The sequence below is a fragment of the Felis catus genome, chromosome B2, assembly GCF_018350175.1.
Source record: "Felis catus isolate Fca126 chromosome B2, F.catus_Fca126_mat1.0, whole genome shotgun sequence".
Lineage (NCBI taxonomy): Eukaryota > Metazoa > Chordata > Mammalia > Carnivora > Felidae > Felis > Felis catus.
In genome coordinates this window covers 38,792,855-38,813,815 of record NC_058372.1, presented here as the reverse complement: position 1 = coordinate 38,813,815, position 20,961 = coordinate 38,792,855, and the positions used below count along the sequence as shown (strand labels likewise).

Here is a 20,961-nt window from a genome sequence, read left to right as displayed (position 1 = left end):
AGAATGAGTAGTGAGCCTGAGCGGAGACTGCGGAGGGACTGAGCCAAGCCAACACCAAGTGCAAGCTGAGAATCACAGACACCACAGACAGACAGACACTTGGTGGGGAGAGGGAGCTGGAGTCATAAGCATGGCTGTAGACGCCGACCCCTGCCTTGCCACAGTGGTGTGTGTGTGTGTGTGTGTGTGTGTGTGTGTGTGTGTGAGGGGGGTGAGCTGTGGCTGCAATGGGCTGATTGGCCTTGTAGGGCTGGGGGGGAGGGCACAGGCTGCTTCTCGAAATTGACCCCTGTGGCTGGGGAGGAGCAAGGCTGGGGAGGAAACTGCCAGCTCTGAGCTGTGAAGTTCCAGAGACCCAGGCGGGTGGTGGGAGGGAGGTTCTGGGTGGGCTGTTGTCCGTGAACGGGGCCCGGTTTGGAACTCATGGTGGGGAGGCCGAGGTGGGGGACCAGGTGTGTGGGTCCCAGGATCAGGGGAGACTAGGAGTGTGGGTCCCCGGTCTTGGGGTTGTGGCCAAGGCTGGTTGCCACCCGTGGCTTCATACAGCCACTGTACAGTGGAGCCTAGCCAGCTTGGGACTTGCGTGTGGGGTACTTTGGAGGCTAGAGGGGGTCAGGGTCACGCAGGGGGGACTGGGAAGCTCGTGTGGGCCTGGTCTTGGACCTGTCAGCCTCCGCGGACCATGCCAGCTGCCCGGGCCCTTCTGCTGACGCTGGAATGTCGTCTTTCCCTTCTGACTCTGGCTGGGATGCAGAGTTCCGTGTCGTTCCTCCCCTCACATGCGTCTGCTCAGGCCCCCTGCCCAGCCCTCGATTTAGAGTTTCTGGTCTAATTCCTGCCCAGGAATATCATTACTTATCCTCCGGCCCTCTCCCTGGGGAATACAAACAGCAAACTTGGCATTTCGGTCTCAGCCTCTGGCGCTGCTTCTCCGGGAGGAGGTCGGCTCCCAGCTGCGGCTCCTGGCCGGCTGGACCGGGTGCCTGGCAGCAGTGGCTGGGGCTCGGGCTCCCTGCTCCTCCCAGGTGCCAGCTCCTTGCCCAGGCCCAGAAATCTGAGCAGCTGGGGAGTGTGCCCTGAGAGAGGGTGAGCAGGGAGCTTCCCTGAGGGGAGACTGAGGAGGAGGAATTGGATGGGGTGGGAAATGCAGACAAGGTAGGTGGCGCCACTGGGGAAACTGGCTGCCTTTTGGCCACCCAAGCTCTGGTTTGGCTGGAGTGGGAGTCAGCTCTCTTATCTCAGCTGAGGCTCTAAAGTGAAACCAAGCATCCAGGGGTTCTGGCCTCTTCGTGTCAGGCTTGTGGAGTGTCTCCACCCAGTCTTTCCTCCTTCAGAAAGTCCCCTGGCTGAGGTGGAGATGAGCAGTTATTGGCATCTGGGGCATCCCCATTCTGATGCCAGAGATGTAGAGGAAGAAAACCAACCAGAGATAGCCAAGTGGAATTGGACCCTGGACAGAAGCAACAGCAGTGTGGGTGTTTTGCAATTTTTCTTGGGACACCATTGGTGTTTTAGGGTCCAACTGCTTTGAAGGGATAGAGTTGGCATGCAATGGAAAGCAACCTCCACTTGGAGGGCCTGGGTTCAAACTCTGCCTCTGCCACATCTTTGTTGGCTGACGACTGGAGCCTCCATGTTCTCATTTGGTGAAAGGACATGGTAGCACAATGCCTCATAGATGTGTGATAACCTCATGTTTGTTCTGGTGCCCCCCAAGTCCTGGGTCAGATCTGGAGGAGTGTTTGGTTGGAGGGGGAGGGGGCGCTAGTACCCCTGGCTTTCCCCACCCACCTAGCTGTCTGGATGGTACACTGATCTTTAAAAGACTCCAGGAAACCCTCCAGAAAACTTTGGGAATTGATATTCGGAGAGCAAATTTCACCTCTGGGGCTATGGCACCTGCTTCCCTCTTTCTCACTTGCTCCAGACTTTTACAGCCACGCACATTTGCTCAGGAAGCACAGGCTCCGTGTTTTACAAGTGTCATCTGTCACCCTTTCCTGTCCGAGGCTTGAGTGTGAAATTTCTCCCAGAACCCAGCCCCTCCCTTCTCTTCCCTGACTCTGCCTCTGGCTGCCCCCAGAGTGGGTCAGGTGCAGACCCAGTGAATGGGCACGGCTTCTGCTGGGGTGTGTGTAGGGCCTGTGATTGGACCTGGGTCCCGTCAGTAGAGTTGGGAAGAGATGCTCAGACCCAGGGTGCATTTAGCAAGGTCTGACTAATGAGCCAACTGGAATAGGACTGGATATGGAGGTGTAACCATAATGAGCATGCCTAAGAAGAGGTGTTGTCAGGGAGCCGGCAGTCAGATATGAAGATGGCGACCAGGAACCATGGCTATGTCCAGCCTGCTCAGAGCGAGGGCAATCAGGAGGGCTCCTTGGAGGAGGTGAGGATTTCAGGAACAGCAAAAGCCCATAGAAGTTCACAGAAGACAGATTTTGTTTTCTCTGAAATTCTTAGAGGTTCCTGGGGATTTGGGAGGCTTCAGGGGTGGGGGTAGTGAGCAAGCAGAATGGATATTCTGAGAATTTCTTAGGCTATCAGGACCAGCTTCCTGAAGCAATATCTTGGTTGCTTATCATGTGCCAGGCACATGCTAAGAGATTCACATTATTATCTCATTGAATTCTCCCAATTCTATGAAATCACCACTATTCCCACCTCGACCTTACAGATGAGAACACTGAGGTTCAGAGAAGTTGGGACCTGCCCGGTCGCTAGTACGTGACAGAGCGGTCACTCACCTCTCATGTCTGTCTGACTTCAAAGCCCACAGGACCCAGCTCGGCCCTGTGTTCCCTCCCCTGGAGCCTCGTGCTTCCTTGCCGATGAATCCTGATGAATCAGGATGTTAATGCTTATGGCGTGCGTGAATGCACTTCCTACATCGCATAATACCCTTAGCACTCAGGGTTATATTTGTGACCCCTTCCTAAGTCACTAAAATGTCAACTGTAATACTTCTTAGGTACGAGGGCACTGAGTGGACTCTATTATATCGGCTTCATATGGGACTAAGATTAACCAATAAGGTGACAGGCCAGCCAGGTGGGCGCTGTGCCTTCTGGGAAGGCAGAAGAGGGGCATGTGGTCTAGACATTGGGTGGGATCAGTGGCAGGCAGCTAGAAAGGGACACACTGACATAGACATCATTTTTGTAACCTGGCAGCCATCAGGGAGGCGTTGGCCCTGGAGTCTGCAGAAGCCATTTTCCTTAGGCTGATGTTTCTAGGCCCTCTTTCTGCTGCTACTGTCTTCAAGGAGCTTTTTAGACACCTTTTTCCTAATTGCACCCCTGCATGGATTTTAATACCATGGGTGTACCATAGATCTGTTTATATACCATAGGTGTATCTGTGCTTCACATACAAGAAGTAAACTTTTTTGCACCCCTCCCAAGAACAGATTTTTTCCCCCCTTGGGGGCGCTGGTGCCCCCATTGAGAATGCATGTTTTAGAGCTAACAGACCAGGATTAGGAAAAAAACATAGTGGACTATAATGAGGCTAGAAGAATCCCGGAGATGGTGAGGAGGACAGATTCACTGTGACATGTCGCTACCCCAAGTGTGCTCTGTGCCAGCAGCATCAGCATCTCCAGGGAGCAGACTAGCAATGCAAACCCCATCGTCCCAGACCTCCTGAATACACATCTTCATTTTATCAAGAGGGGAGATGGCTACCCCCAAACCCGAGGCTAGTCTTTGAATAGAGGGCCAGAGGAAAAGAGGTGAGAAAGCAAAGAGGGGAGACAGCCACGTGCAGGGTCACTGGCTTGTTAAGCCCCTGAGTCCAAATGCAGCAAGCAAGTTTAGGTCCACGCCTGTCTTGAGCTCTCAGTCTGTACTTTGCCAGGTGATTTCCTTGCACTGTAGCTGCAGGCTGTGTAGAGGGTGTAGGGATCCTGAAGAGGAGACACGAGGGTGAGCGTGGCCTTACTTCCAGGCAACAGAAGGCGAGCCACCTTTGATTTGAACAGATCTGGACCCGCTTTCTTGAATACCCCGAAGGGCTGAGGCTAATGGGGATCAGACCAGCCTGAGGGACAGACTGGGACTGTAGAGACAAGACTTAGGTTTTAAACTGTGTCAAGTGGATTAAGTAACTAAATGAGCTCTTCTATTGTATCAACTTGCGTGAGATAGTCTGCCATAGACCCTGGGTCTCCTTGGGGCGGGGGGTTCCTGTATTCACAGGGAAGTCCTGGAACATGAGAGACTGCCACATCCCAAAGTTGGGCTCTTTTAGAGTTCAGTGCATTTATTATTGGCCTGTCCTGTGTCAGCCCACACACTGGCAGGAGCTGAGCCTCAGTCATTCTGTCCAGACTCCACCAACGTGAGAGAAACGTGGAGCCCCTCTCGAGTCCTCTTTCTCTGGCTCATCTCCCCTCAACCCATCCCTCCCCCTACCCCACTTTGATCTAGGCCAGCATGCAGGGGTCTTCCTTCTTGGCTTAACTCAGGTTCCTAATAACCTTCACTGGGATGCAAATCAGTTTGGTCTTCTGATATCCCCTTCTGTAAGACTTACTTCCTATTCCCTGTCCCCAAAGGTGGCACTGTCCTCACCTTCCCCCTCCTGATCTAATGCCTGTTGAGGCAGCTTTAGTCAAATAAACTGGGGGAGTGGATTTACTTTGGCCCCCAACTGTGTCTCTGGAGGCTCTTCCTTGAACAACATGGATTTAAACTGTCTAGGTCCACTTGTGTGCATATTTTTTTCAATAAATATGGTATAGTACTGTAAACATATTCTCTCTTATGATTTTCTTAATAACATTTTCTTTTCTCTAGCTCTACTGCACGAATACAGTACATAATGCATATAACATACAAATATATGTTAATCAGCCATTTATGTTACCGGTAAGGCTTCTGGTCAACAGTAGGCTATTTGTAATTGAGTTTTGGGAGCAGTCAAAAGTTACAGAGAGATTTTTGGACTGTATGGAGAGTGGGGGCCCTTAGCCCCCATGTTGTTCAAGGGTCAACTGTAGCTGTAACTAGGCCATGCTGTTACATGACTCTTTTTGGTCCCCAAAATGGGTGACATATGGTCACTCAGCCCGCAGGACTTGGAGAAGCTTGAGGAGTGAGTTTGGCTCAGATTCCAGCTTGGGTCTCAGAGTCTGATGAAAGAGAGATGTGGGAGCCTCCGGGATGGTGGCAATGAGGGTAAAGGCATGCTTGACTTTCTAAGCTCCTGGAAACATCTGGAAATTCCTAACAAGGTCCATAAGGTGAGGCCCCACCATTCCAAAAAGGTATTGAAGATTCCAGGGCGAGCAAAGTTGATGCTTTGATTCAGTGACCCGCCCCCCATTAATGCAGCCATTGTTACACCCATATAGGTCCTCCTGGGACAGAAAGGAAGGAGCCTAAATGGTGACCTGGGGTCATAGGGTTAAAGGTTAGAGGTCCTCTTACATCACAAGTCACCAGGGCTGGGCATGGTGGACAGTGGGGGAACCTGGAACGAGTTTTCCCTTCGACTCTGCCAGGATCTTGCTCAGTGACTTGGGCAGCCTATCTCACTTTCTGTCCTCACCTGTGCGACGGCCTGGGGCTCCTCAAGTGCCTTACAGTCCAGGTATTTGATCCTTTGATTTATAATTCCCGGAACCCGCCTGAGTAAAGATATGTCTGCCGAACCATTCAGGCTCTGGAAGTGACTTGCTCTCCAGCCCCCTTCTCATCCTATTCTCCCAGATAGTGCTGACCTGATGCTTCCCTCAGCTGGGCGCCCCCCGACTGCAGCAGACCTGCCCTGAATCCCGTTACCAGGTTACCGTGTTCGGTTTTGAACAGCCAGCATCCCAGGGCGGCATTGTGCCTGCAAGTGTCTCCCTCTCCCACTCCAACGCATGTGTGCACACACACTCACACTTGCACTTTATGCACGTGCACACACACCCACAAGCAGACACCCCATGCACACACTCGTTCGTACTCACATTCTCACATACACTCACACATCCCACATGTCCACACACGTATACACACTTCCCCGCATACACACGCATGCATAAATGCATGATGCGCCCATATATGCTCCCATACTTGTATCTCCAAACACGCATGTGCACCTGCACACACACCTGCAGTGCACACATTCGTACATGCTTGCACACATTCACACATACCCATGCTCTCTCATGTATAGACACATACACACACACTAGCACACACTCCCTTTGTCTACTGCTGCCACTTCTCCTTCAAAGACACGGACACATGACATCCAGCCCTGCATGGCACTGGCCACTTGACAAAGAGCATTTCCGTGCGCGGTCTCCTGCGGTCCCTGGGCAGAGTGCGGTTTTGCCCTCCTCCCTCTCTGGGAGAGGAGCCAGGCTCAGACCGGAAGGGCCACACGGGTAACAGAGCCGGCATGGGAACCCAGACTTGGGATGCCGTGCAAAGGTTCACCATCACAGCAGAGCTGCCATGGCATGCTCACACCCGTCACTGTGCCTGCCGCCCAGCAGCCCTGGGAGACAGGAGGAGCTGTCTGTCCCTGAGGTCCCGGGAGATGCAGACACTGGGCAATGGAGCTGGCACGGGAGCACCCTGTCCTCTCTCGGGACAGAGTATGGCTGCGTCGGTCTGGTCCTGGGAGCTTGGGTTCACATCAGTCTTCCGGCAATAGACAATGCCGCCCTGCATCAGCCCTGTGGGCCTGGCAGCCCCATCTGCCTCCTTTCTACCGAGGTAGGTGCTGTGCAGCAGCGGACTGGGCTGTCTGTGTCCTCAGAGGGCAGAGGAAGCCCTCTCCTGGCATTTCTCATAACGCTCATGAGGGATCAAGGCCTGGTCGTCATGAGGGCCTCCTCTGGCTCGCCTGTTTGTGCTCCTGAGGCTGTAGGTTCTGTGCTTTGCTGCCTGCCCTGGGAGTGGGGCTTCCTTTCACTGCTTCCAGTGTGCCCCCTCCCGGCTCCCTCAAGCCCTCAGGTCAGCATTTGGTGACCAGGCCCAGGCTCCGTCCCCCAGCCCTCTCCTGGCTGGCTGGGCGGCAGTCCTCACAGATTGTTTAGCTCTGCGAGCAGCTCCTGAACGCCTACTGTGTGCCGCCCAGAGGGCCAGGTGCCGCAGAGATGAATCAGCTCTCCAGCCCGCGTGCGCACGCAGCCCCCTCGCGTCCACCGTCTGAGTCCTCCTCCCGTGCTTTTCTCAGCCCTGCCTGTGGCCTCCGGGACTCGGCGGAGGGGGCTTGGGGGCTCCAGTCTGGCTTGTTTCTAGCGCCTTCCCTCACCTGCATTCCCATCATGTGCATGTGTATGTGTGTGTGTGTGCGTGCGCACGCAGAACTCAGCTGAGGGTCACACGTGATTAACTGCTTGATGTAAAGCCGACTGTGGTGGTGATGATGATGATAGTGGTGGGGATGAAGACCACGTAGGAAATGTCCTCTCACACTGCTTTCCCAGATCCCTCCTCTGACCCATCACTAAGCTGACATCTAACCATCTCACCCAAATGCAGACTGACTAGATGAAGAGATTTGGGGGTCACGGTCCCCATGTAGGGGCAGCTGGCCCTAAAGGGACCATTTAATCTTCCTCCTCTGGGCCTGGTTACTTGCGTCACAGGGGCTGAGCTGGGGAGCAGGGGAAGTGAGGAGAGGCCTCAGAATAGACATAAATCCCGGACCCTCTGTCTGGTCACGGCTTCTAAGCACATGACAGATAAGGGCCATCACTCGGGGCGGGGGAGGAGGATTGCCCAGCCTTCGATGGGCAAGAATCTGGGCGTTGATTGCTGGCAGGGAGGAGCACAGAGAGGTTTGCAATGGGGCAGGCAGGCTCCTGACACTTGAGAAACGTCCAATAGGGAAAATCCTGCTCCTTGTTCTTGGGCAGTTGACGTCAAAGAGGAGGATGGAGCAGATAAACATGGCACATTATATTGGAACACTTAGAGGCTAAACCACAGGGACACGGCATCCTTCTCATGCAGGGATCATGGGGGCCTTGGGACTTCCATTCCTAGGCTTTACACTGTCTCCTGTGTTCCTGGTTGTGTGAACTCAAGCTGGTGACTCTGTCCCTCAGTTTCCTCATCTGCAAAGTGGGGATAATAATAGTGCCCATCACATAGCGTTAGGAAAATTTAACAGATTACTTTATGTAGAGTGCTTGGAGCAGTGCCCAGTACACTGTGAATGCTGTAGAAGTGTGAGCTGTCATTATTCATAGTGGGTATAATGAGGGCATTTTCCTAAGCATGGAGAAGAACACTGTAGACCAACTTAACTGATGCTCCTTTCCATAAGCACCCCTTAAATGATACAACAACTTGGGGAATTTCATAATACTCTCCACATGATCCTGTTGGACCCTCCCAACAATCCTACCAGGCAGGCAGGACAGACGTTATGATTATATTGATTTTACGTGAGGGGAAACTGAGGCACCAAGGTTACCAAGTAGTTGCTGGTCCAGTGGGGTTTCCATTCTGCCTTATGGCCGCACTGTGTTCAGTTGTGGGGTCTGGGGAATTTGGTGGGGAGGGTTTGGGTGAAGACGGCCGATGGGCCTGGGACTGGCCCTCCCACCTGGTCTTTACTCATGCCGGGGTCAGATCACTGGGAAGTAATCAGTGTGGGAGGAAGTTCATGTCATGTGCCAGGTCTGCAAGTCTAGCCTGGATCTACACAGCATGGCCCAGGGGAAAGAAGGTTGTGTCTGTACAACATAGTACCTCAGGGTATGGGAGTCAGTGGCAGGGCCATAGGACATATTATTTGGATTTTTTTGAAAATGTTAAAATGCCCTGGGGTGGGGGTGGAGGTGGGATGTGTGGGAGGCTCTAAGGGGGTTGGGAAACCTAGACGGGGGACCTTCTGATGGGAGAGAGCCCCTTCATTCAGCCTGGGCCATATGTGAAGAGAAGGCCAGAGAGAGACATCCCCCTGAGCCATGATTCCTGCCCATGCCTCCAACACCCATGCCCCAGGGCCCATCCTGCTCCTAGGAAGAGGGACCTTCCATTTGAAGGAGCTGGGAAAGCACCTGCGGCAGGAAAATGAGCCTTGAGCTGGGACACAGGAAGAGAGAATGAAGACTTCTGGTGGGGAGAAACCACACCCAGGAGATATTGTTTCAGGAACCCTGGGGAAGTTGGGTACAGAAATAGATGATGGGGTCAGTGTCTAGGGTAGGACATGGGATGGTGCTGGGGAGTAGGTGTGTGACCAGGAGGCAGGGACAGGAATCAGGGAGGCGGTGAAGAGCAGAAGAGGGTCAGGTCAGAGCCCTAGGAGGAGAGCAAGGAGGGGTTGGGAGCCAACTGGGGCCTGGGCCTCTAGGATGCTCCCACCTCAAAGCCAGGGCTTCCTAGAACCAATGCCCCACCCCAGTCCCTCTCTCTTTAGGGGAGAAATCCAGGCCCCAACCCCATTTTCAGGACTATGTCATCAGCTGGGTCCATAAATCTCGTGCCATGCAAATATGGCACATTATTGGGAGGCATCGTGGGTCCCAGCAGCTCTGGATCACCCTGAGCAGGGAGAGAGCAATGGATCATGACTTATAGGGCGGGCTGGTGGGGCACCGGTAGCTGGCCCAGCTTCGGGTGTGAGTAATCTCAGGCCGGGCCACGCTGCTATGCTGCTGCTCAATGGCGCCGGGCTGCTATTTACTGTATATTGGTTTTTAAATTACAGTACAACATTGATTCCCTGCTCTTGACGTTCAGGCCTCACTCGCCGTCCCTGTCTCGCTCCACCTCTCTCTGCCTCTCCTCCTCTTCCTCCATCTGTCTTGTCTCTTTCTCAGCTCAGTTTTTAATGCAGAGTATTAGCTTACATTGTATCACAACCCACTAGTATTATGTTTGTATTGCCTTACATTTGTTAGAGTATATATTATATTTGTCCCTTCCGTATACACAACACTTGATAGTTTTTAAAGCTCAGCTTGTAGCCATGTTTATCTACTTTGGACCCCGTGACAGTGAGGAAGTAAAGCAAGCAGAATTGTCTCCATCTAAAGGTGAGGAAACTGGGGCTCAGAGAGGCTAATGGAATGACCAGGTCATGCTTGGATTGAATTATATGATATTATGCCGTCAGGATAATGGCTTCTGTGTATTGAATGCTTACGGTGGACCCGGCATTATTCTAATGTAAGCTTTATATGCTGGTTTTATCCCCACATTAATTCTGTGGGGGTGGGCCCTGTTTTTAGCTCATTTTACAAGTGAGGAAAGAAAGGCCCAGAGAAGTCAAGTACCTTGCCCAAGGTCACGCAGATAAGAAGGCAGAGCTTGGATTCCAGACCAAGAAGCATGACTCCTGAGCCCACACTCTTATCTGCGATTCAGGCTGTCATATGTTGTGATCCCTGAGTTGGAGATGGCAAGAGGGACAGGGGTGAGGTGGCATTCTTGTCTTCATACACCTTCAGTTTCTATAACAGTTTCGCTGCACCCATGGGAAAGACAGGGACCCTTGTGGGAGCTGGGAATGCCCCCAGGGTCGGGGCCATGGACCTGTCTGGTAATTTGGGCTGCCGGGTGAGGGCCGAAGAGCAGGCCCAGGGTAGGGGTGGCGGAAGCCCTGGCTAGGGGGCTTGCTGGCTATCTGCCTCCTCCTTTCCTGTGTCCCTGGAAGGAGGCTGATGTCCTGACCTCCATGGGGTCCCGATTGACTCCCTCGCCCTTTGTGTTTTAGCTCCAATCACAGGCAGAGCTGCTTGGGCCCAGGCCCATCTCCAGGCCAGACCTTGCTCCCAAGGGCCCAGCAGGCCAGTGGGTATCAGAGGAGGAGCTGTGGCGATACCTGGGGGCCCTGCATGTTCTGCTGGGTCCAGTCCCCTCCCTGATTGGGGGGGGGGTCCCTGCTGAGCATCGCCCTCTGCAGCCGAAGACTCCCATCTGAGCAGAAGTTTGGAAGGTGTACCCGGCTTTGCTCTGGACTGCGGCCAGGGGCCCTTCCTCTCCAGACTCCTCACAGTCCCTGCCTCCTACCTCCATCCTGAGGAGATACGGCCATGGCTTGAGTCTGGGTCACGTGACACAGCTTGCTGTGGCCGGGAAGCTCATCTCACTGTCCCCACTCTCTTTTCATGGGGGAAGAGGAGACAGGTGCTCTGGGACAAGCAGGAATCCCCTCTGCCTTCTGCACCTGTGTGGCCCCCACTGGGGGCAGGGAGGAAGGAGGGTGAGCAGTGAGGCCTGAGCCTGAGGGTTTAGCTGGGGCCGGGCTTCCTGGAAATAAGCTATCTCAGGGCACACAGCGTGCACATCTGCATTTCCATGGGCCTGCTGTGAAGCGGCGCTTTGGGTGCCCGGGCTCCCTTGCCAGGATCCCTACCATCTGCCCTTGCTCAGGGGCCTCTAGCAGAGAAAATGTAAAGTATAAGGTAAAGCGACCCTTGCCCTCCTTCCCATGGGCTCAGAATCATCAATTCACACCCCATGGGAACATAAACTGGGGATATCATTCAGAGGGGTGATGCATTTTTTTCGTTTTTCTTATCAATTGCTACTATTTATGGGGCACTTGTTTTTTTTTTTTAAGTTTATTTATTTTTGAGAGAGAGTGTGTGCACGGGAGCGGGTGAGGGGCAGAGAGAGAGGGAGGGAGGGAATCCCAAGCAGGCTCTGCGCTGTCAGTCTGTGAGTGCGAGCGCAACGCGGGGCTCAATCTCAGGAACCCTGAGATCATGACCTGAGCTGAAATCAAGTCTGATGTTTAACGGACTGAGCCACCCAGTTGTCCCCTATTGACTACTTGTTATGTGAGAGGAAGTCTTAGCACAGTGATTGAGGCCCAGGGGCCAGACAGGCTGGGTTCAAATCTCAGTGATTGCACCTATGTGCTGCTGTGTGTTCTCAGGCAGGTCAGTTCTCTCTGAGCCCAATTGCGTCCTCTGTAAAATGGGGCTCATGCCAGCACCTGACCTCCAAGGTTGTGGCTAGTATGGAATGAGTGATTATCTACAAAGTGCGACAGCATCCGCCTGGGGTGTGTCCTAGACCAGTGTTTGCTGGTGCTGTGATTTACATGCCTTCTCTCCTTACTACCTTCGCCAAGTAGACATTACCTCTCTCTGTGCAGAGTGGAAATGGAGGCTCAGAATAGCAAAGGGGCTGTTTGCCCTGGACCGAGGGGGTTCCCAGGATGCAGGACTTTCAGTTTGAAAACTAGGGAAGTCCCAGGCCAGTTGAGATGAGTCCCAGGTCCTACAGAAACCATATGGCTGAGCCAGGATTTAAGCCCAATTGTGTCTGATCCCCACTGCCCTTAACCACCACTCCAGACTCCCTTGGGGACAGTGCCTCTCTTAGCTGCCCACATTTGCTGAGCCCCGGCAGGCTTTAGAGACACTCTCCTGTTTTCTCCTCACAAAACCTTGTGAATTAGATCATCTTCTCCGAAAGTGTACCAAAGAGGAAACTGCGACAGACCCAGAGAGGTAAAGTAACTCGCTCAGCAACTAAATAAAAGTATTGGGGAAGACAGTGACAAGAGTCTGTAAATTCTGAATGAGGTTCAGGAAAGTGGCCTGGGCCCGTAGCAGCCAGCCAGGAAGGGGCTGAGCAGGATTCGAGCCCAGGCTGTCCAGTGCCAGGGCCCTATGCTCTGCTACACCTCCCCTTGTATCTTTTCCCACCCCCCCCCCCCCATGGTACATGGTCTCGTTTCTTCATCCCAGGGGCCTGTGGAACAGACAGGGTAGGTACTTTTACCCCTGTTTACAGGGCAGAAAACGGAAGTTCAGAGAGGTCAAGTTACCTAGCTAACGTCACATAGCTTGTGAGTGGCAAAAGCGGGGTGAGGTTTCATCGGGTTTTCGGCTGGCACTTCTTGCTGTGGTTTCCTTGTTCAATAAGTGGGAGGAGGCCCCCCAGCTGAGCTCAGTCCGGTTCAAATTCCTAGAAGGCAGGAGGTCTCGGTGATCACTGGGTCCCACGTGCAGAGGGCTGGTTCCTTCCCATGCTTGGGCTCTGGGATGCCATCTGATCCCCCTGGCAGGTAGAGGAGGCGGCCACTGCAGGGTGGACATTCTGTCAGCCACACAGCTCCCTCCTCCCACCAGCTGGGGACTGACTGCCGAATGAGCTGTGTTTTCCCGGAAGGGCAGCGAAAGCTCTATTAATGCCAGGCTTGCTTCTGAAGCAACTAAATAAAAGTATTGGGGAAGACAGTGACAAGAGTCTATAAATTCTGAATGATGTTCAGGAAAGTGGCCTGGGCCCCTCGCGCCCATAAAACCCAGGCAGCCTGCTGGGTCAGGGGTGATTTATGGGGCCCTTCGTCTGCCTTGGGGTCACCTGCCCATCAAGCTTCCCACTTGTGAGGTACTTTTCTTTTTAACCTCCAAGCCCTTTTCATAGTTCTCGGCATTTTGTGGTTGTCCTTGAGCCACTCATAGGGACAGATTACTCCCCCACTTAACAGATGGAGAAACTGAGGCATGGAGTGGGTTGGTGAATAGCCTAGGCACACCTAGTGACCCAGGTCCCTGGACTGTGTCCTAGTAAGTTCTTACTAACATTTATACTGATGAGCCCTTACTCCCTGCCAGGAATTGTTCTAAGCACTCTGTATTTATTAACTCATTTAACCCTCGCAACCACCTTAGGACTTAGGACTATTGTCCCTGAGGTTTCCATTTTATTGTGAGGAAACAGAGGCAGAGAGAGTTTACATAACTAGCCCAGGACCACACAGCTGGGACGTTGCAGAGCTAGGATTTGGACCCACACCCTTACCCCTCACACTGTTAGCAAAACAAAGACAGAATGGCCTGTGGCAGTGAGGAGGGGTTCCCGCTGTCCCTGGAGGACCTGGCTGGCTGCCTCTGCCCGGGGAGGTGGGGGGTGCTCCCCTGTGAGCTCTGGGTGCTCTGTGCTCTGGGCAGCTTCAGCGCCGCTAAGCAGAGACCTTCCTAAAGGAGCAGTGGGGGCTGGCAGGTGCTCTGAAGGGCGGTGCAGAAGTGCCATGGAAAAAGCCCTGGGCTGGGAGTCTGGAAGCTCGGATCCCTGGCCCCAGCTCTGCCACCCTCTGGCCACGGCACGTGGGTGACCCCACTGAGCCTCCCGCCGCTTCGCCCCTGCCCTCCTCTGATCTGGACAGAGGCGGGGTGACGCATGGTTGGGGGCCCACCTGGCGGTGGCGATGGCAGCAGATGGAGGTACACGCAAGCTCCAGTGCCAGCCCCAGCCCCACCCTCCCTGCAGAAACCCGAGCAGCAGCCGGTGCCCAAACTGCCAGTTAAAAACCCGGGCTATTTAAAGTGTCTGGCACTGCCTGGAACCTTGAGGCTCTGCTATTTCAGGAGGGGTCTGGGCTGGGGCCACCTCCCTCCCCGTTGCCCTGCCTAACGGGGTTTGGTGGCAGTGCGGGGGGAGGGGACAGGCTTGGCCACCGCCGGTTATCTGTGGCGCTGCTGCCCCATTAGGTGTTCATCCACGAGGGCGGGGTGAGGGGCTTTGCCGGGGACCGTTGGGATGCAGCATCCTCTTCTGGCCAAGGTCTGTGAAACCCCAGCTCTGGAGGAGAAAGTGAGCAGAGGGGCTTCTCCCGGTTTCTTCCCTTCTATGAAATTCTTCAGGATCCTGCCGGCCTGGCCTGGCGGGCCTTCATTCAACTCATTTGCAGATAACAGATGTTTCCAGAGCACCTCATATTGGTCAGCTGCTGGGCTGTATGGGTAAGCTAGACCTGGTCCCCGCCCTCAAGGTGCTCCCCTCCCGGCAGGGGAGGCTGAGAGGTAAACAGGCCATTAAAATACACAGAGCTCCACTGGAAGTGAGGAACCCAGAGAGCTTCCTGGAGGAGGCAATTCTCTCTAGCTCCACTGCAGCTGCCTTTCCCTAAATGGCTGCAATAGCCTCCTGAGGGCCCCCAGACCCCCCTAGCCCACCCTCAGAGGGATCTTGCTGAAGCCCACCCTTGCAGGCCTTGCTGAAGACTCATTGCGCTCAGGATAAAACCCTCACTCATTAGGTAGCCTGCAAGGCACTGGTCCCATCAGCTTCTTTCCCCGGGGTGTGCCCACCCCCATACTGGACTTACACAATTCCCAGAGCGTGTCGTGCACTTTCCCACCTCTGGGTCCCCTGCCTGGGATACCATTTCTCCACACCCTGCTTGGCTGGATCCTTCTCACCCGGCAGGTGTCTCCTGACATATTGTCCCCCGGGGGGTGGCCTGACCCCCCCCCCAGTCTAAAGTTGGCCCTTTGCTCTGCTCTCACTCAGGGCACCTTTGTTTTTTTCCATATCCTTTTCTCTACTTGGTATTTGCTTGCTTGTTTATTGCTTCTCTCTTGCAGCCTGTGAACAACCTGAGGGCCACAGACCGCCAGCCCGTGGGTCACGTTGCAGTGCTTACTGGCTGTGTGACCCTGGGGAAGTCGCTTCCCCTCTCTGTGTCCCCATTTCCCCATGTGTAGGTGGGGGAAACAATAGTACCTACCCCACAGAGGTGTTATTCTAGTTTAATGAGTTAGTATGTGTAAAACATTCAATATTAGCTATCATTATTATTTTTATATCCAGTGCTTAGAACAGTGTCCAACTCAATGAATATTTAACGATTGGATGAGACACCTGGGCTGAATGTTCAAGGGAGTAGGTCGGGGTTGGTTAAAGGGAGAATAGCGGATGTCAGTCCTGGCTGCACACTGAAGCCACCTGGGGGCTTTAAAAACCAGTGATGCCTCAGCCCCATTCCCAAGACTGTCTGATTTCATTGTTCTGGGTGTGGCCCGGCCATTGGAGTTTTCAAGCCCTCCTGGGATTCTCATTGCAGGGTTGAGGACGTCAGAGACGGGGAGAGGCAGGCATTCGTGGCAGCAAGAACACCTGCAGCTGGGAAGGCCTTGCAGGGAGAAGAGGGGTATAGTATGGAGAGAGACCAAGGACAGGGGAGTTGAATGTTTCCCAGGAAGGGAAGGCCAAGCCAGGAAGGTCCCCACATGCCATCCTGAGGAGCTCAGGTTAGGCTTGGTGGGGAAGTCCGTGGGGAGGCTGGAAGGCTTTTAAGCTGGGAATGACACGGTCCGATTTGCCTGTAAGGAAATCGGCTTGGGTGGATGTGTGGAGGATGGATTCCCGGGAGTGAAATTGAAGGCACGCAGATCAGAGTGCAGAGGCCTTCCTGCCCCTGCGAGAGCAGTTCGGGGCCCGGCTTGTACGGGGAAGGCAACTTGCTTGTCCCCCGTTTAATGATTTAATCCTCCTTGGCATGTCTGAACGGCGAAATCTGGTCAGTACAGGTCTCCTGCGTGCCATCCGGTCCCCAGCTGCAGCCGCAGCCCACATGGATGTAACCCAGGCCGGTGTAAACCCCATCATGTCCTGACCAAGGGAGGGCTTTTCTGTCTGCACTGCAAGCCAGGCTCCCAAGGCGTAATGAAAATTCTGTATTTCGCAGCCCACTAGCCCCCAAGCTGGTTGTTCCCACCGGGAAACCCCTCCCAGGCCTGTTTCCCCCTCCTCCTCCATGATGCCCTCCCAGTCTGCCATCTGAATATGCCAGTTTTTGCCCGGGTTCCGGGCTGGTCCACCCTCGAAGCAACAGACTCCATCCTCAGGGCCTTCTTGCCCTGCATCAGCTTGAAGGCTTGCTCAATCTTCCCCTCCCCTGGCTTGCAGGGGGAGGTCACACTTCCCCTGGCTACCAAGCTGTTCCCATCTATGTGTTCCGTTGACCCCCTGCACATGGATGTGGGTCCCAGAGCCACCTTTGATGGCAGGACCCTTGATAAAGTGACCCATGTCCTTCCCACTGTACCACACTAAACCCCCCAGTGTAGATGGGTGTTCCAACCCAGCTCTGCTACTCACTGGCTATGTGATCTTGGGCAAGTCATTTGACCTCCCTGTGCCTCACTTTCCTGCTCCATAAAAATGGGGCAAAAGCTCACAAACAGTTAGTCCAGGACCACCAGCCATGCGCGTGGGTTTGGACCGGCCATCCAGTCCGGAGGATACAATAGACTTTATTTACCACCATGTTTCTTAGCGTCAGGGGAGGATTCGGGACAGGACAGGAAATAAAGCATCTTCATTTTCGTCTCGTGGGAGGCCCCGCAGCTGCCCACGTGAACAACTTTTTTTACCCCACACCCACATGGGGCATGTCAGCTGCCGTGGCTGAGAGCTGAGATGCATGTGAGTCTCCTTGCTACAGAAAAGCTGCAGCCTCAATTTCCCACCATCTGTATACCGTCTTAGAGATCCAAGTCCTGCCTGCCTGCCGGCTCACAGTTCCCCAGTCCCAGTGGATCAAGGGTTTCACAGTACGCGTGCAGACACCACACAATGGGTGTGCCTTACCTGTACTGGGGAAGGACAGCCCGGGCCGTCAGCAAGCCTCTATAACATTTCTCATAGGACGGGACAGTCAGGAGACGACAGTTAACTACAAAGGCAAGAGCTGGATTTATAAGAGACAGAGGAGAGGGGGGAAATCTACAGAGCACCCAGGAATGGTGAATCTTGTTTCCACATTTGGGGGGGTCAACTGATCAGCTGGCAGCTGGCAGAGCAGTTAGTCGGGGCATTTCTGTTCCTGAGCAGACCATCTAAGGGCATCAAAGAACATAGTGGCAGTTGTTAGGGATTTTCCAGAAGAACCCCGAGAGTTCACATGGGTGGGGGCTGAGTCTCCGGGGGCGTTCTGCCAGGCCCCCTCACCAGCACCTCCACCTTAGCCAGGCCAGCCTGCACTTTCCTCATCATGGGCCGCGGTGGGGTTACATGCATCAAGGCACACAAAGTCCTCAAAACAGTGAGGAGTGTGTGTTCACGTGGAAATAAGTGCACAATGAATGTTTAGGAAGTTCCACTTAGTATTATTTTTTCTCTCCTTGGGTTCCATCTCTTTGGCCTCTCCAGCTGCCATTGCCTGATGTCTCATATCTCTTCTGGAACTGAGATCTGAAGGGGAGAGGAGGAAGATGGGGACCCAGAGAGGAAGCCCGAGGCAAGACGACTTTGGAATAGCTGGCTTTAAGCAATAAAGTGGTCTGGCTCCTCCCTTGGAGCTCTTTAGGACCTAGAGTTGAGAATTTCTTTTGTCTCCTTTTAGTCAAGGCAGCATCAACCAGAAGCTCCCACCACCTCCCATAATTTCATCCCGTTGGCCAGCATAGGCTGTGTCCACCATTTTGTTTCTCCTCTCAGTGGTGGAGGATAACTAAAAGCCCAAAACCCAGATAAAGAGTGTCCTGCTCTTTTCCTGTGGGGACGTGGGGACAAGGACCTGGTAGCAGAAGGCTGTTCCCTTCTCGAGTGTCTTCCCTCTCTGCTTCCTCTTCTCTAGGAGGCCAGGTGGGCTAAGGGACGGGGTCTCAGAGGCTGACCGTGGAGCCTGTCTGTCCTAGGGATTTGCAGTATGGCCTTAGATCAAGAGGGTGTCCTCTCTGACCCTCTTCTGTTTTCTCATCCTTAAAGCTGGGAGATGGAAGAACTCACCCATAATATCCTAAGAGCTCTGGGGTACAGGGCCTGCCTCTTTCTACTGTAAGCATACTCTTTGTGTTTCTCTTTAAGGCCACTCTCAAAGGTCATGATCCCAAAGTTTGGCTGGAATAGAAGTGTTAGGGGGTTCTATAGTGATTTTTCTCTGGTGCCAAATCCTCTGTCAGGTGGCCCTGGCTGTTAAACATCCTGCCTTGGGGCAGGAAGAGCTGTGCTCCCTTTGACTATGGGCCGGGAACTTTTCTTAGAGATGCGGAAGGCTAGAAACTCCAGATCCCCCTTCAGGCGTTCACTTGAACAAGCAGGTGCCATGATGATGTGTGTCTGAGTCCACGTCTCAGATGGTTAGAGCTTTGATCTCAGGGCTGCCTGTTTCTATCATTGCACACAGCACCCGGCATGGCCACGCACGTGGAGGCTGTGCTTTACGAAGATTCAGACACTTCTGTGATGTTGAGCACTGCTGTGATGGAGGGGATGGTAGTGGAGGAGGTCGGGATGATCGCGGGGATGGACATTACGATCACAGTGCTGGTGGAGATGGTCATTGTGGACATGCTGTAGGGAAAGGCTGGGGAGATAGGTAGGGCATCAGAGGCAGTGAAGAAGCATTTTTGCTAGGAGAAATGGGAAGGCATTGAAGCATTGTAATTTAAGGGAAGGGGGACCAGATTTACATTTTGAAAAGCTCACTGTAACTGCATGGTGGAAAGCTGCTTGGGGGTTAGTGGGGGTCGGGGGACGCAATCTACTGAGGGGGCCACTGGAATAGTACAGGAGAGGGAGAAGGGTTGCTTGGACTGGGGTGGTAGCAGTGAGACAGAGAGAAGTGGACAGATCCTGGAGCTGCTTAGGTGATGAAATCAATAGGATGTGGTGATGGTCACATGATACCTTGATTAGATTCAGGGAGCTGTGAGTGTGAAGGTTGCATCAGAGATGAACCTTACGTTTGATTAATAAACGCCATGGGATCAGGAACTTTGTCTTGCCCACCTGTATCCCCAGGCCCTCAGGCAGCAGCTCACACAAGGCCCTAAGTGATTGTTGGTTGCATGACTATTGCTGTTGACTCTTGGTCATGACCATGATGGAAAGTGTATATTGTAATTTTGGCTCCTGTGTCCCACCACGGGACACCAGATGCTCTTGGAGCTGGCCAGCAGATGATTAATGGCCATGGGGCTGGACCTCAGAATCAGATACATCTGAATTTGAATCCCAAGACCTTCCTTTACTGGCTGTGTGATTTTGGGAAAGTTACATAACTTCCCTAAGCCTCCGTATATTCACCTTTCCCTGAGCCTCAATATGTTCACCCAGCAAATGGGGATTAAAAGAGATCTTACCTCGCAGAGCGGTTCCACTGATTAAATGAAATGAGGTCCTATAATAAGATAATGTTGGACAGCACCCAGCCCAGCTCCTGGACCACGGTTGCTAAGTGTGATGGTAGTCATTTTAGAAACTTAGTCACCTCACATCCAGTACCTTGCTGGCACACAGCGGGTGTGTCTGTGGGGTGACAGTGAGGAAATGATGAGGGCAGGGGAGCTGTTGAACACTTCGGGGACAGGGCTGAAGACGCTGTAGGAGACTGGTGCTCCTTCCACAGCCATGCTATTGCTTCCACTCTGATTTCTATTCTTGCTTCCTGGCAGACCAGGAGATGAGACCGTTTATGACATGGCCTCCGGGGCTCACGGCAGGCCCTCAGTGCTGACAGGGAAGGCAGACCGTCTGGGGACCCAGCTGCTTCCATATCTACCTCTGCCTCAGCTTAATCCTGGCTTAGTCACAAAGAAATGTGTTTTAAAAATAGCAACAGGTGCTGTTCATCCAGATGGAACCCCCTAAAAACCACTGCTCCCTAATGGTCTTTGCACCAGGATAAGTGGCTGTGGATTGACAGGGAGCCCCCGGCAGCTTCTGCTCCCTGCGCTTTTCCTCCCTTTGATGAGAAAGCAAGGACTCAGCAAACCTGAGGACCCTCAAGGGCCCCCCAGAGGAGGATATGGTAGGAGTTCACTGGCCCAGTGGCTGGCCCTGCTGCTGTCCTCCTTATGCATCTGAGCTAGAGGGACAGGGAGGTCGAATCACAGACACTGACTGGAGGCAGAGAGGCAGATATTCTGAGAGCAGGACAGAGAGAGGCGCCATGTGCACCTGGGCCATCAGTGGGTACCGTGCAGGTGTGCAGGGAGGGGTCTCTACACGTGGGGCCCCTTGAGCCATCTGTGGGCTTAGAGTCAACCCTCAGGAAGAGACAGGTAGGGCCAGGAGCCAACTAGTGGGTCGTCAGCACTTGGTCAAAATCTAGACTTAGGCCGTAGGGAGACACACATGTGATACACACTCCTACCCACACAGAGTCCCACGTACTGACCCTCAACCCCTCCATGGCCGGCTCCCCCAAGACTTCCCTGCTGCCCCTTGTTGGATGCAGCCGTGGGCAAGCTGCACATTGTGTGTGTGTGTGTGTGTGTGTGTGTGTGTGTGTGTCGCATGCGTGCAGGTG

At 53.6% G+C, this 20,961-nt stretch overlaps 1 protein-coding gene across 2 annotated transcripts in view; it reads left to right on the top strand.

Annotated features, from left to right (window-relative positions):
- LRFN2 (leucine rich repeat and fibronectin type III domain containing 2) overlaps positions 1 to 20,961 on the top strand; it is a 190,143-nt gene that overhangs the window by 10,573 nt on the left and 158,609 nt on the right. The gene's annotated exons all lie outside the window — the stretch shown is intronic.